The sequence below is a fragment of the Vicugna pacos genome, unplaced genomic scaffold (assembly GCF_048564905.1).
Source record: "Vicugna pacos unplaced genomic scaffold, VicPac4 scaffold_15, whole genome shotgun sequence".
NCBI classification, from domain to species: domain Eukaryota; kingdom Metazoa; phylum Chordata; class Mammalia; order Artiodactyla; family Camelidae; genus Vicugna; species Vicugna pacos.
The window spans coordinates 5,692,723-5,705,066 of NW_027328736.1; positions in this window are offsets into that span (position 1 = coordinate 5,692,723).

Sequence of the window (12,344 nt, forward strand, 5' to 3'; positions counted from 1 at the left end):
CTATATTCTGTGTTCTACATTCTATATTCTAAATTCTATATTCAGCATTCTGTATTCTATATTCTAAATTTTGTGTTCTACATTCTATTCTAAATTCTGTATTCAGTATTATGTATTCTATAAACTATATTCTGTTTTCTGCATTCCATTTTCGAAATTCTGGGTACTATATTCTCCATTCTATATTCTATATTCTGGGTTCTACATTCTATATTTTAACTCTATATTCAGTATTCTGTATTCTATATTCTAAATTCTGTGTTATGCATTCCATGTTCTAAATTCTATATTCAGTATTCTGTATTCTATATTCTAAATTCTGTGTTCTGCATTCCATGTCCTAAATTCTATATTCAGTATTCTGTATTCTATTTTCTAAATTTTGTGTTCTAAATTCTATATTCTAACTTCTATATTCAGTATTATGTATACTATAATCTAAATTCTGTGCTCTACATACCATGTTCTAAATTCTCTATTCTATATTCTATATTCTGTGTTCTAATTTCTATATTCTAAATTCTATATTCAGTATTCAGTATTCCATATTCTAAATTCTTTGTTCTGCATTCCATGTTCTATAATCCGGCATCTATATTCTTTATTCTATAATCTAAATTCTGTGTTCTGCATTCCATGTTCTAAATTCTATAATCAGTATTCTCTAATGTATATTCTAAATTCTGTGTTCTGCATTCCATGTTCTAAATTCTCTTTTGTGTATTCTTTTTTTCATAATCTATATTCTGTTTTCTATATTCTATATTCTGTATTCTATATTCTGCATTCGGTATTCTATATTCAATATTCTGTGTTCTACATTATATATTGTAAATTATATTTTAAGTATTCGGTATGCTATATTCTTAATTCTGTGTTCTGCATTCCATGTTTAAATTCTGGGTTCTATAATCTAAATTCTATATTCTATATTCTGTGTTCTACATTCTATATTCTAAATACTATATTCAGCTTTCTGTATTCTATATTATAAATTCTGTGTTCTACATTTTATATTCTAAATTCTATATTCAGTATTATGTAATCTATATTCTAAATTCTGTGTTCTGCATAGAATGTTCTTTATTTTGGATTCTATATTATGTATTCTACATTCTATATTCTGTGTTCTACATTCTATATTCTAAACTCTATATTCAGTATTCTTTATTATATATTCAATATTCTGTGTTCTACATTCCATATTCTAAATTCTATATTTAGTATTCCGTATGCTGTATTCCAAATTCTGTGTTCTGCATTCCATGTTCTAAATTCTGGGTCCTTAATTCTGTTTTCCATATACTATATTCTGAGTTCTACATTCTATAGTCTGTATACTATTTTCTGCATTCCATATTCTACATTCTAAATTCTGTGTTATACTTGCTATATTATAAATTCTATATTCAGTTCTGTATTCTAGATTCTTAATTCTGTGTTCTGCATTCCTTATTCTAAATTCTGGGTTATATATTGTGTATTCTATATTCTATATTCTGTGTTCTACGTTCTATATTCTAAATTCCATATTCAGTGTTCTGTATTCTATATTCTAAATTCTGTGTTCTGATTCCATGTACTAAATTCTGTGTTCTAAGTTTTCTATTCTATTTTTTATATTCTGTGTTCTACATTCTATATTCTAAATTCTATATTCAGTATTCTTTATTCCATATTCTAAATTCTATGTTCTACATTGTATATTGTAAATTCTATATTCAGTGTTCTGTAATGTATATTCTAAACACTCTGTTCTGCATTCAATGTTCTTAATTCTGTGTTTTGCATTCCATGTTCTAATTTCTGGGTTCTATACTCTGTATTCTATATTCTATATTCTATGTTCTACATTCTATATTCTAAATTCCATATTCTGTGTTCTGTATTCTATATTATAATTCTGGGTTCTGCTTCCATGTACTAAATTCTGGGTTCCTCATTCTCTATGCTTTTTTCTATATTCAGTGTTCTATATTCTATATTCTAAATCCTATATTTAGTATTCTGTATTGCATATTCTAAATTCTGTGTTCTACATTGTATATTCTAAATTCTATATTTAGTATTCTGTATTGTATATTCTAAATACTGTGTTCTACATTCTATATTCTAAATTATTTATTCAGTATTATGTATACTATATTCTATATTCTCTGTCCTACATTCAATTTTTTTAATTGTTTATTATACATTCTTTATACTATATTCTAAATTCAGTGTTCTACATTCCATGTTGTAAATTCTGGGTTCTATATTCTCTTTTCTATATTCTATATGCTGTGTTCTTCATTGTATATTCTAAATTCTCTATTCAGCATTCTGTATTCTATATTCTATATTTTGTGTTCTACATTCTATATTCTAAATTCTATATTCAGTATTATGTATTCTATAATCTAAATTCTCTGTTCTGCATTCCATGTTATAAATTGTGGGTTCTAGATTCTCAATTCTATATTCTATATTCTGGGTTCTACATTCTATATTCTACATACTATATTTTGCATTCCGTATACTATATTCTATATTCTGTGTTCTACATTCAATATTCTAAATTCTATATTCAGTATTCAGTATTCTATATTCTAAATTCTATGTTCTGCATTCCATGTTCTAAATTCTGTGTTGTATATTCTCTATTCTCTATTCTCTATTTTGTATTCTTCATTCTATATTCTACATTCCATATTCTGCATTCCGTTTTCTATATTCTTTATTCTGTGTTCTACATTCTATATTCTAAATCCTATATTCAGTATTCTGTATTCTATATAATAAATTCTGTGTTCCGGATTCCATGTTTTAAATTCTGGGTTCTGTATACTCTATTATATATCCTGTGTCCTGCATTCTATATTCAAAATCCTACATTCAGTATTCCGTATTTATTTTCGAAATTCTGTGTTCTGCATTCCATGTTCTAAATTCTGGCTTCTATATTCTCTATTCTATATTCTATATTTTGCGTACTTCATTGTATATTCTACAATCTATATTTTGCCTTCCGTATTCTATATTCTATATTCTGTGTTCTACATTCTATATTCTAATTTATTTATTCAGTATTCTGTATTCTATATTCTAAATTCTGTGTTCTACATTCTATATACTAAATTCTATATTCAGTAATCTCTATACTATATTCTAAATTTTATATTCAGTATTCTCTATTCTATATTCTAAATTCTATGTACTGCATTGCATGTTCTAAATTCTGTGTTGTATATTCTCTTTTCTATATTCTATATTTCGTATTCTTCAATCTAGATTCTACATTCTATATTCTGCATTCCGTATTCTATATTCTTTATTTTGTGTTCTACATTCTATATTCAAAATTCTTTATTCAGTATTCTATATTCTAAATTCTGTGTTCTGGATTCCACGTTTAAATTCTGGGTTCTGTATACTCTATTATATATCCTGTGTTCTGCATTCTATATTCAAAATCCTACATTCAGTATTCCGTATTTATATTCGAAATTCTGTGTTCCACATCCCATGTTCTAAATTCTGGCTTCTGTATTCTCTATTCTATATCCTATATTTTGCGTACTTCATTCTATATTCTACAATCTATATTTTGCATTCCGTATTCTATATTCTATATTCTGTGTTCTAAATTCTATATTCTAAGTTATTTATTCAGTATTCTGTATTCTATATTCTAAATTCTGTGTTCTACATTCTATATGCTAAATTCTATATTCGGGAATCTCTATACTGTATTCTAAATTCTGTGCTCAGCATTCCATGTTCTAAATTCTGGGTTCTATACTGTGTATTCTATATTCTATATTCTGTGTTCTACGTTCTATATTCTAAATTCCATATTCAGTGTTCTGTATTCTATCTTCTAAATTCTGTGTTCTGATTCCATGTACTAAATTCTGTGTTCTAAATTCTCTATTCTATTTTCTATATTCTGTGTTCTACATTCTATATTCTAAATTCTATATTCAGTATTCTTTATTCCATATTCTAAATTCTATGTTCTACATTGTATATTCTAAGTTCTATATTCAGTGTTCTGTAATGTATATTCTAAATACTCTGTTCTGCATTCAATGTTCTTACTTCTGTGTTTTGCATTCCATGTTCTAAATTCTGGGTTCTATACTCTGTATTCTATATTCTATATTCTGTGTTCTACATTCTATATTCTAAAACCCATATTCTGTGTTCTGTATTCTATATTATAATTCTGGGTTCTGATTCCATGTACTAAATTCTGGGTTCCTCATTCTCTATTCTATTTTCTATATTCAGTGTTCTATATTGTATATTCTAAATCCTATATTTAGTATTCTGTATTGCATATTCTAAATTCTGTGTTCTGCATTGTATATTCTAAATTCTATATTTAGTATTCTGTATTGTATATTCTAAATAATGTGTTCTACATTCTATATTCTAAATTATTTATTCAGTATTATGTATACTATATTCTATATTCTCTGTTCTACATTCAATTTTTTTAAATGTTTATTATGCATTCTTTATACTATATTCTAAATTCAGTGTCCTGCATTCCATGTTGTAAATTCTGGATTCTATATTCTCTTTTCTATATTCTATATTCTGTGTTCTTCATTGTATATTCTAAATCCTATATTCAGCATTCTGTATTCTATATTCTATATTTTGTGTTCTACATTCTATATTCTAAATTCTATATTCACTGTTATGTATTTTATAATCTAAATTCTCTGTTCTGCTTTCCATGTTATAAATTCTGGGTTCTAGATTCTCAAATCTATATTCTATATTCTGGTTTCTATATTCTATATTCTACATACTATATTTTGCCTTCCGTATACTATATTTTATATTCTGTGTTCTACATTCAATATTCTAAATTCTATATTCAGTATTCAGTATTCTATATACTAAATATATGTTCTGTATTTCATGTTCTAAATTCTGTATTGTATATTCTCTATTCTATATTCTATATTTTGTATTCTACATTATATATTCTGCATTCCGTTTTCTATATTCTTTATTCTGTGTTCTACATTCTATATTCTAAATCCTATATTCAGTATTCTGTATTCTATATAATAAATTCTGTGTTCCGGATTCCATGTTTTAAATTCTGGGTTCTGTATACTCTATTATATATCCTGTGTCCTGCATTCTATATTCAAAATCCTACATTCAGTATTCCGTATTTATTTTCGAAATTCTGTGTTCTGCATTCCATGTTCTAAATTCTGGCTTCTATATTCTCTATTCTATATTCTATATTTTGCGTACTTCATTGTATATTCTACAATCTATATTTTGCCTTCCGTATTCTATATTCTATATTCTGTGTTCTACATTCTATATTCTAATTTATTTATTCAGTATTCTGTATTCTATATTCTAAATTCTGTGTTCTACATTCTATATACTAAATTCTATATTCAGTAAACTCTAAACTATATTCTAAATTTTATATTCAGTATTCTCTATTCTATATTCTAAATTCTATGTACTGCATTCCATGTTCTAAATTCTGTGTTGTATATTCTCTTTTCTATATTCTATATTTCGTATACTTCAAGCTAGATTCTACATTCTATATTCTGAATTCAGTATTCTATATTCTATATTTTGTGTTCTACTTTCTATATTCAAAATTCTTTATTCAGTATTCTATATTCTAAATTCTGTGTTCTGGATTCCACGTTTAAAATTCTGGTTTGTGTATACTCTATTATATATCCTGTGTTCTGCATTCTATATTCAAAATCCTACATTCAGTATTCCGTATTTATATTCGAAATTCTGTGTTCCGCATCCCATGTTCTAAATTCTGGCTTCTATATTCTCTATTCTATATCCTATATTTTGCGTACTTCATTTTATATTCTACAATCTATATTTTGCCTTCCGTATTCTATATTCTATATTCTGTGTTCTAAATTCTATATTCTAAGTTATTTATTCAGTATTCTGTATTCTATATTCTAAATTCTGTGTTCTACATTCTATATGCTAAATTCTATATTCGGTAATCTCTATAATATATTCTAAATTCTGTGCTCTGCATTCCATGTTCTAAATTCTGGATTCTATATTCTGTTTTCCATATTTTATATTCTGTGTTCTAAATTCTATATTCTGTATTCTATATTCTGCATTCCGTATTCTACATTATATATTCTGTGTTCTACCTTCTATATTCCAAATTCTATATTCAGTATTCTGTATTCTATATTCTAAATTTTGTGTTCTGCATTCCATATTCAAAATTCTCTATTCTATATTCTATATTCTGTGATCTACTTTCTATATTCTAAATACAATATTCAGTATTCTCTATTCTATATTCTAAATTCTGTGTTTTTCACTCCATGTTCTCAATCCTATATTCAGTATTCTGTATTCCATATTCTAAATTCTGTGTTCTGCATTCTATGTTCTAAGTTGTATGATCATTATACTGCATTATATATTCTAATTTCTGTGTTATGCATTCCATGTTCTAAATTCTGGGTTCTATTATCTATATTCTATATTCTACATCTGTGTTCTAGATTCTATATTCTAAATACTATATTCAGCTTTCTGTATTCTACATTCTATATTCTGTGTTCTACATTCTATATTCTAAATTCGATATTCAGTATTCTGTATTATATATTCTAAGTTCTGGGTTCTACATTCTATATTCTAAATTGTATATTCAGTATTATGTATTCTATATTCTAAATACTGAGTTGTGATTTCCATGTTCCAAAATCTGGCTTCAATATACTCTAAGTTATATTTTTTATTCTGTTTTCTACATTCTATTTTCTAAATTATGTATTCAGTTTTATGTGTTTTATATTCTACATTCTATGGTCTACATTCAATTTTTTAATTGTTTATTAAGTATTCTGTATTCTATAATCTAAATTCTGTGTTCTGCATTCCATGTCCTAAATTCTATATTCAGTATTCTGTATTCTATTTTCTAAATTTTGTGTTCTAAGTTCTATATTCTAAATTCTATATTCAGTATTATGTATACTATAATCTAAATTCTGTGCTCTACATACCATGTTCTAAATTCTCTATTCTATATTCTATATTCTGTGTTCTAATTTCTATATTCTAAATTCTATATTCAGTATTCAGTATTCCATATTCTAAATTCTTTGTTCTGCATTCCATGTTCTATAATCCGGCATCTATATTCTTTATTCTATAATCTAAATTCTGTGTTCTGCATTCCATGTTCTAAATTCTATATTCAGTATTCTCTAATGTATATTCTAAATTCTGTGTTCTGCATTCCATGGTCTAAATTCTCTTTTGTGTATTCTTTTTTTCATAATCTATATTCTGTTTTCTATATTCTATATTCTGTATTCTATATTCTGCATTCGGTATTCTATATTCAATATTCTGTGTTCTACATTATATATTGTAAATTATATTTTAAGTATTCGGTATGCTATATTCTTAATTCTGTGTTCTGCATTCCATGTTTAAATTCTGGGTTCTATAATCTAAATTCTATATTCTATATTCTGTGTTCTACATTCTATATTCTAAATACTATATTCAGCTTTCTGTATTCTATATTATAAATTCTGTGTTCTACATTTTATATTCTAAATTCTATATTCAGTATTATGTAATCTATATTCTAAATTCTGTGTTCTGCATAGAATGTTCTTTATTTTGGATTCTATATTATGTATTCTACATTCTATATTCTGTGTTCTACATTCTATATTCTAAACTCTATATTCAGTATTCTTTATTATATATTCAATATTCTGTGTTCTACATTCCATATTCTAAATTCTATATTTAGTATTCCGTATGCTGTATTCCAAATTCTGTGTTCTGCATTCCATGTTCTAAATTCTGGGTCCTTAATTCTGTTTTCCATATACTATATTCTGAGTTCTACATTCTATAGTCTGTATACTGTTTTCTGCATTCCGTATTCTACATTCTAAATTCTGTGTTATACTTGCTATATTATAAATTCTATATTCAGTTCTGTATTCTAGATTCTTAATTCTGTGTTCTGCATTCCTTATTCTAAATTCTGGGTTATATATTGTGTATTCTATATTCTATATTCTGTGTTCTACGTTCTATATTCTAAATTCCATATTCAGTGTTCTGTATTCTATATTCTAAATTCTGTGTTCTGATTCCATGTACTAAATTCTGTGTTCTAAGTTTTCTATTCTATTTTTTATATTCTGTGTTCTACATTCTATATTCTAAATTCTATATTCAGTATTCTTTATTCCATATTCTAAATTCTATGTTCTACATTGTATATTGTAAATTCTATATTCAGTGTTCTGTAATGTATATTCTAAACACTCTGTTCTGCATTCAATGTTCTTAATTCTGTGTTTTGCATTCCATGTTCTAATTTCTGGGTTCTATACTCTGTATTCTATATTCTATATTCTATGTTCTACATTCTATATTCTAAATTCCATATTCTGTGTTCTGTATTCTATATTATAATTCTGGGTTCTGCTTCCATGTACTAAATTCTGGGTTCCTCATTCTCTATGCTTTTTTCTATATTCAGTGTTCTATATTCTATATTCTAAATCCTATATTTAGTATTCTGTATTGCATATTCTAAATTCTGTGTTCTACATTGTATATTCTAAATTCTATATTTAGTATTCTGTATTGTATATTCTAAATACTGTGTTCTACATTCTATATTCTAAATTATTTATTCAGTATTATGTATACTATATTCTATATTCTCTGTCCTACATTCAATTTTTTTAATTGTTTATTATACATTCTTTATACTATATTCTAAATTCAGTGTTCTACATTCCATGTTGTAAATTCTGGGTTCTATATTCTCTTTTCTATATTCTATATTCTGTGTTCTTCATTGTATATTCTAAATTCTCTATTCAGCATTCTGTATTCTATATTCTATATTTTGTGTTCTACATTCTATATTCTAAATTCTATATTCAGTATTATGTATTCTATAATCTAAATTCTCTGTTCTGCATTCCATGTTATAAATTGTGGGTTCTAGATTCTCAATTCTATATTCTATATTCTGGGTTCTACATTCTATATTCTACATACTATATTTTGCATTCCGTATACTATATTCTATATTCTGTGTTCTACATTCAATATTTTAAATTCTATATTCAGTATTCAGTATTCTATATTCTAAATTCTATGTTCTGCATTCCATGTTCTAAATTCTGTGTTGTATATTCTCTATTCTCTATTCTCTATTTTGTATTCTTCATTCTATATTCTACATTCCATATTCTGCATTCCGTTTTCTATATTCTTTATTCTGTGTTCTACATTCTATATTCTAAATCCTATATTCAGTATTCTGTATTCTATATAATAAATTCTGTGTTCCGGATTCCATGTTTTAAATTCTGGGTTCTGTATACTCTATTATATATCCTGTGTCCTGCATTCTATATTCAAAATCCTACATTCAGTATTCCGTATTTATTTTCGAAATTCTGTGTTCTGCATTCCATGTTCTAAATTCTGGCTTCTATATTCTCTATTCTATATTCTATATTTTGCGTACTTCATTGTATATTCTACAATCTATATTTTGCCTTCCGTATTCTATATTCTATATTCTGTGTTCTACATTCTATATTCTAATTTATTTATCAGTATTCTGTATTCTATATTCTAAATTCTGTGTTCTACATTCTATATACTAAATTCTATATTCAGTAATCTCTATACTATATTCTAAATTTTATATTCAGTATTCTCTATTCTATATTCTAAATTCTATGTACTGCATTGCATGTTCTAAATTCTGTGTTGTATATTCTCTTTTCTATATTCTATATTTCGTATTCTTCAATCTAGATTCTACATTCTATATTCTGCATTCCGTATTCTATATTCTTTATTTTGTGTTCTACATTCTATATTCAAAATTCTTTATTCAGTATTCTATATTCTAAATTCTGTGTTCTGGATTCCACGTTTAAATTCTGGGTTCTGTATACTCTATTATATATCCTGTGTTCTGCATTCTATATTCAAAATCCTACATTCAGTATTCCGTATTTATATTCGAAATTCTGTGTTCCACATCCCATGTTCTAAATTCTGGCTTCTGTATTCTCTATTCTATATCCTATATTTTGCGTACTTCATTCTATATTCTACAATCTATATTTTGCATTCCGTATTCTATATTCTATATTCTGTGTTCTAAATTCTATATTCTAAGTTATTTATTCAGTATTCTGTATTCTATAATCTAAATTCTGTGTTCTACATTCTATATGCTAAATTCTATATTCGGGAATCTCTATACTGTATTCTAAATTCTGTGCTCTGCATTCCATGTTCTAAATTCTGGGTTCTATACTGTGTATTTTATATTCTATATTCTGTGTTCTACGTTCTATATTCTAAATTCCATATTCAGTGTTCTGTATTCTATCTTCTAAATTCTGTGTTCTGATTCCATGTACTAAATTCTGTGTTCTAAATTCTCTATTCTATTTTCTATATTCTGTGTTCTACATTCTATATTCTAAATTCTACATTCAGTATTCTTTATTCCATATTCTAAATTCTATGTTCTACATTGTATATTCTAAGTTCTATATTCAGTGTTCTGTAATGTATATTCTAAATACTCTGTTCTGCATTCAATGTTCTTACTTCTGTGTTTTGCATTCCATGTTCTAAATTCTGGGTTCTATACTCTGTATTCTATATTCTATATTCTGTGTTCTACATTCTATATTCTAAAACCCATATTCTGTGTTCTGTATTCTATATTATAATTCTGGGTTCTGATTCCATGTACTAAATTCTGGGTTCCTCATTCTCTATTCTATTTTCTATATTCAGTGTTCTATATTGTATATTCTAAATCCTATATTTAGTATTCTGTATTGCATATTCTAAATTCTGTGTTCTGCATTGTATATTCTAAATTCTATATTTAGTATTCTGTATTGTATATTCTAAATAATGTGTTCTACATTCTATATTCTAAATTATTTATTCAGTATTATGTATACTATATTCTATATTCTCTGTTCTACATTCAATTTTTTTAAATGTTTATTATGCATTCTTTATACTATATTCTAAATTCAGTGTCCTGCATTCCATGTTGTAAATTCTGGATTCTATATTCTCTTTTCTATATTCTATATTCTGTGTTCTTCATTGTATATTCTAAATCGTATATTCAGCATTCTGTATTCTATATTCTATATTTTGTGTTCTACATTCTATATTCTAAATTCTATATTCACTGTTATGTATTTTATAATCTAAATTCTCTGTTCTGCTTTCCATGTTATAAATTCTGGGTTCTAGATTCTCAAATCTATATTCTATATTCTGGGTTCTATATTCTATATTCTACATACTATATTTTGCCTTCCGTATACTATATTTTATATTCTGTGTTCTACATTCAATATTCTAAATTCTATATTCAGTATTCAGTATTCTATATACTAAATCTATGTTCTGTATTTCATGTTCTAAATTCTGTATTGTATATTCTCTATTCTATATTCTATATTTTGTATTCTACATTATATATTCTGCATTCCGTTTTCTATATTCTTTATTCTGTGTTCTACATTCTATATTCTAAATCCTATATTCAGTATTCTGTATTCTATATAATAAATTCTGTGTTCCGGATTCCATGTTTTAAATTCTGGGTTCTGTATACTCTATTATATATCCTGTGTTCTGCATTCTATATTCAAAATCCTACATTCAGTATTCCGTATTTATTTTCGAAATTCTGTGTTCTGCATTCCATGTTCTAAATTCTGGCTTCTATATTCTCTATTCTATATTCTATATTTTGCGTACTTCATTGTATATTCTACAATCTATATTTTGCCTTCCGTATTCTATATTCTATATTCTGTGTTCTACATTCTATATTCAAATTTATTTATTCAGTATTCTGTATTCTATATTCTAAATTCTGTGTTCTACATTCTATATACTAAATTCTATATTCAGTAATCTCTAAACTATATTCTAAATTTTATATTCAGTATTCTCTATTCTATATTCTAAATTCTATGTACTGCATTCCATGTTCTAAATTCTGTGTTGTATTTTCTCTTTTCTATATTCTATATTTCGTATACTTCAAGCTAGATTCTACATTCTATATTCTGAATTCCGTATTCTATATTCTATATTTTGTGTTCTACTTTCTATATTCAAAATTCTTTATTCAGTATTCTATATTCTAAATTCTGTGTTCTGGATTCCACGTTTAAAATTCTGGGTTGTGTATACTCTATTATATATCCTGTGTTCTGCATTCTATATTCAAAATCCTACATTCAGTATTCCGTATTTAT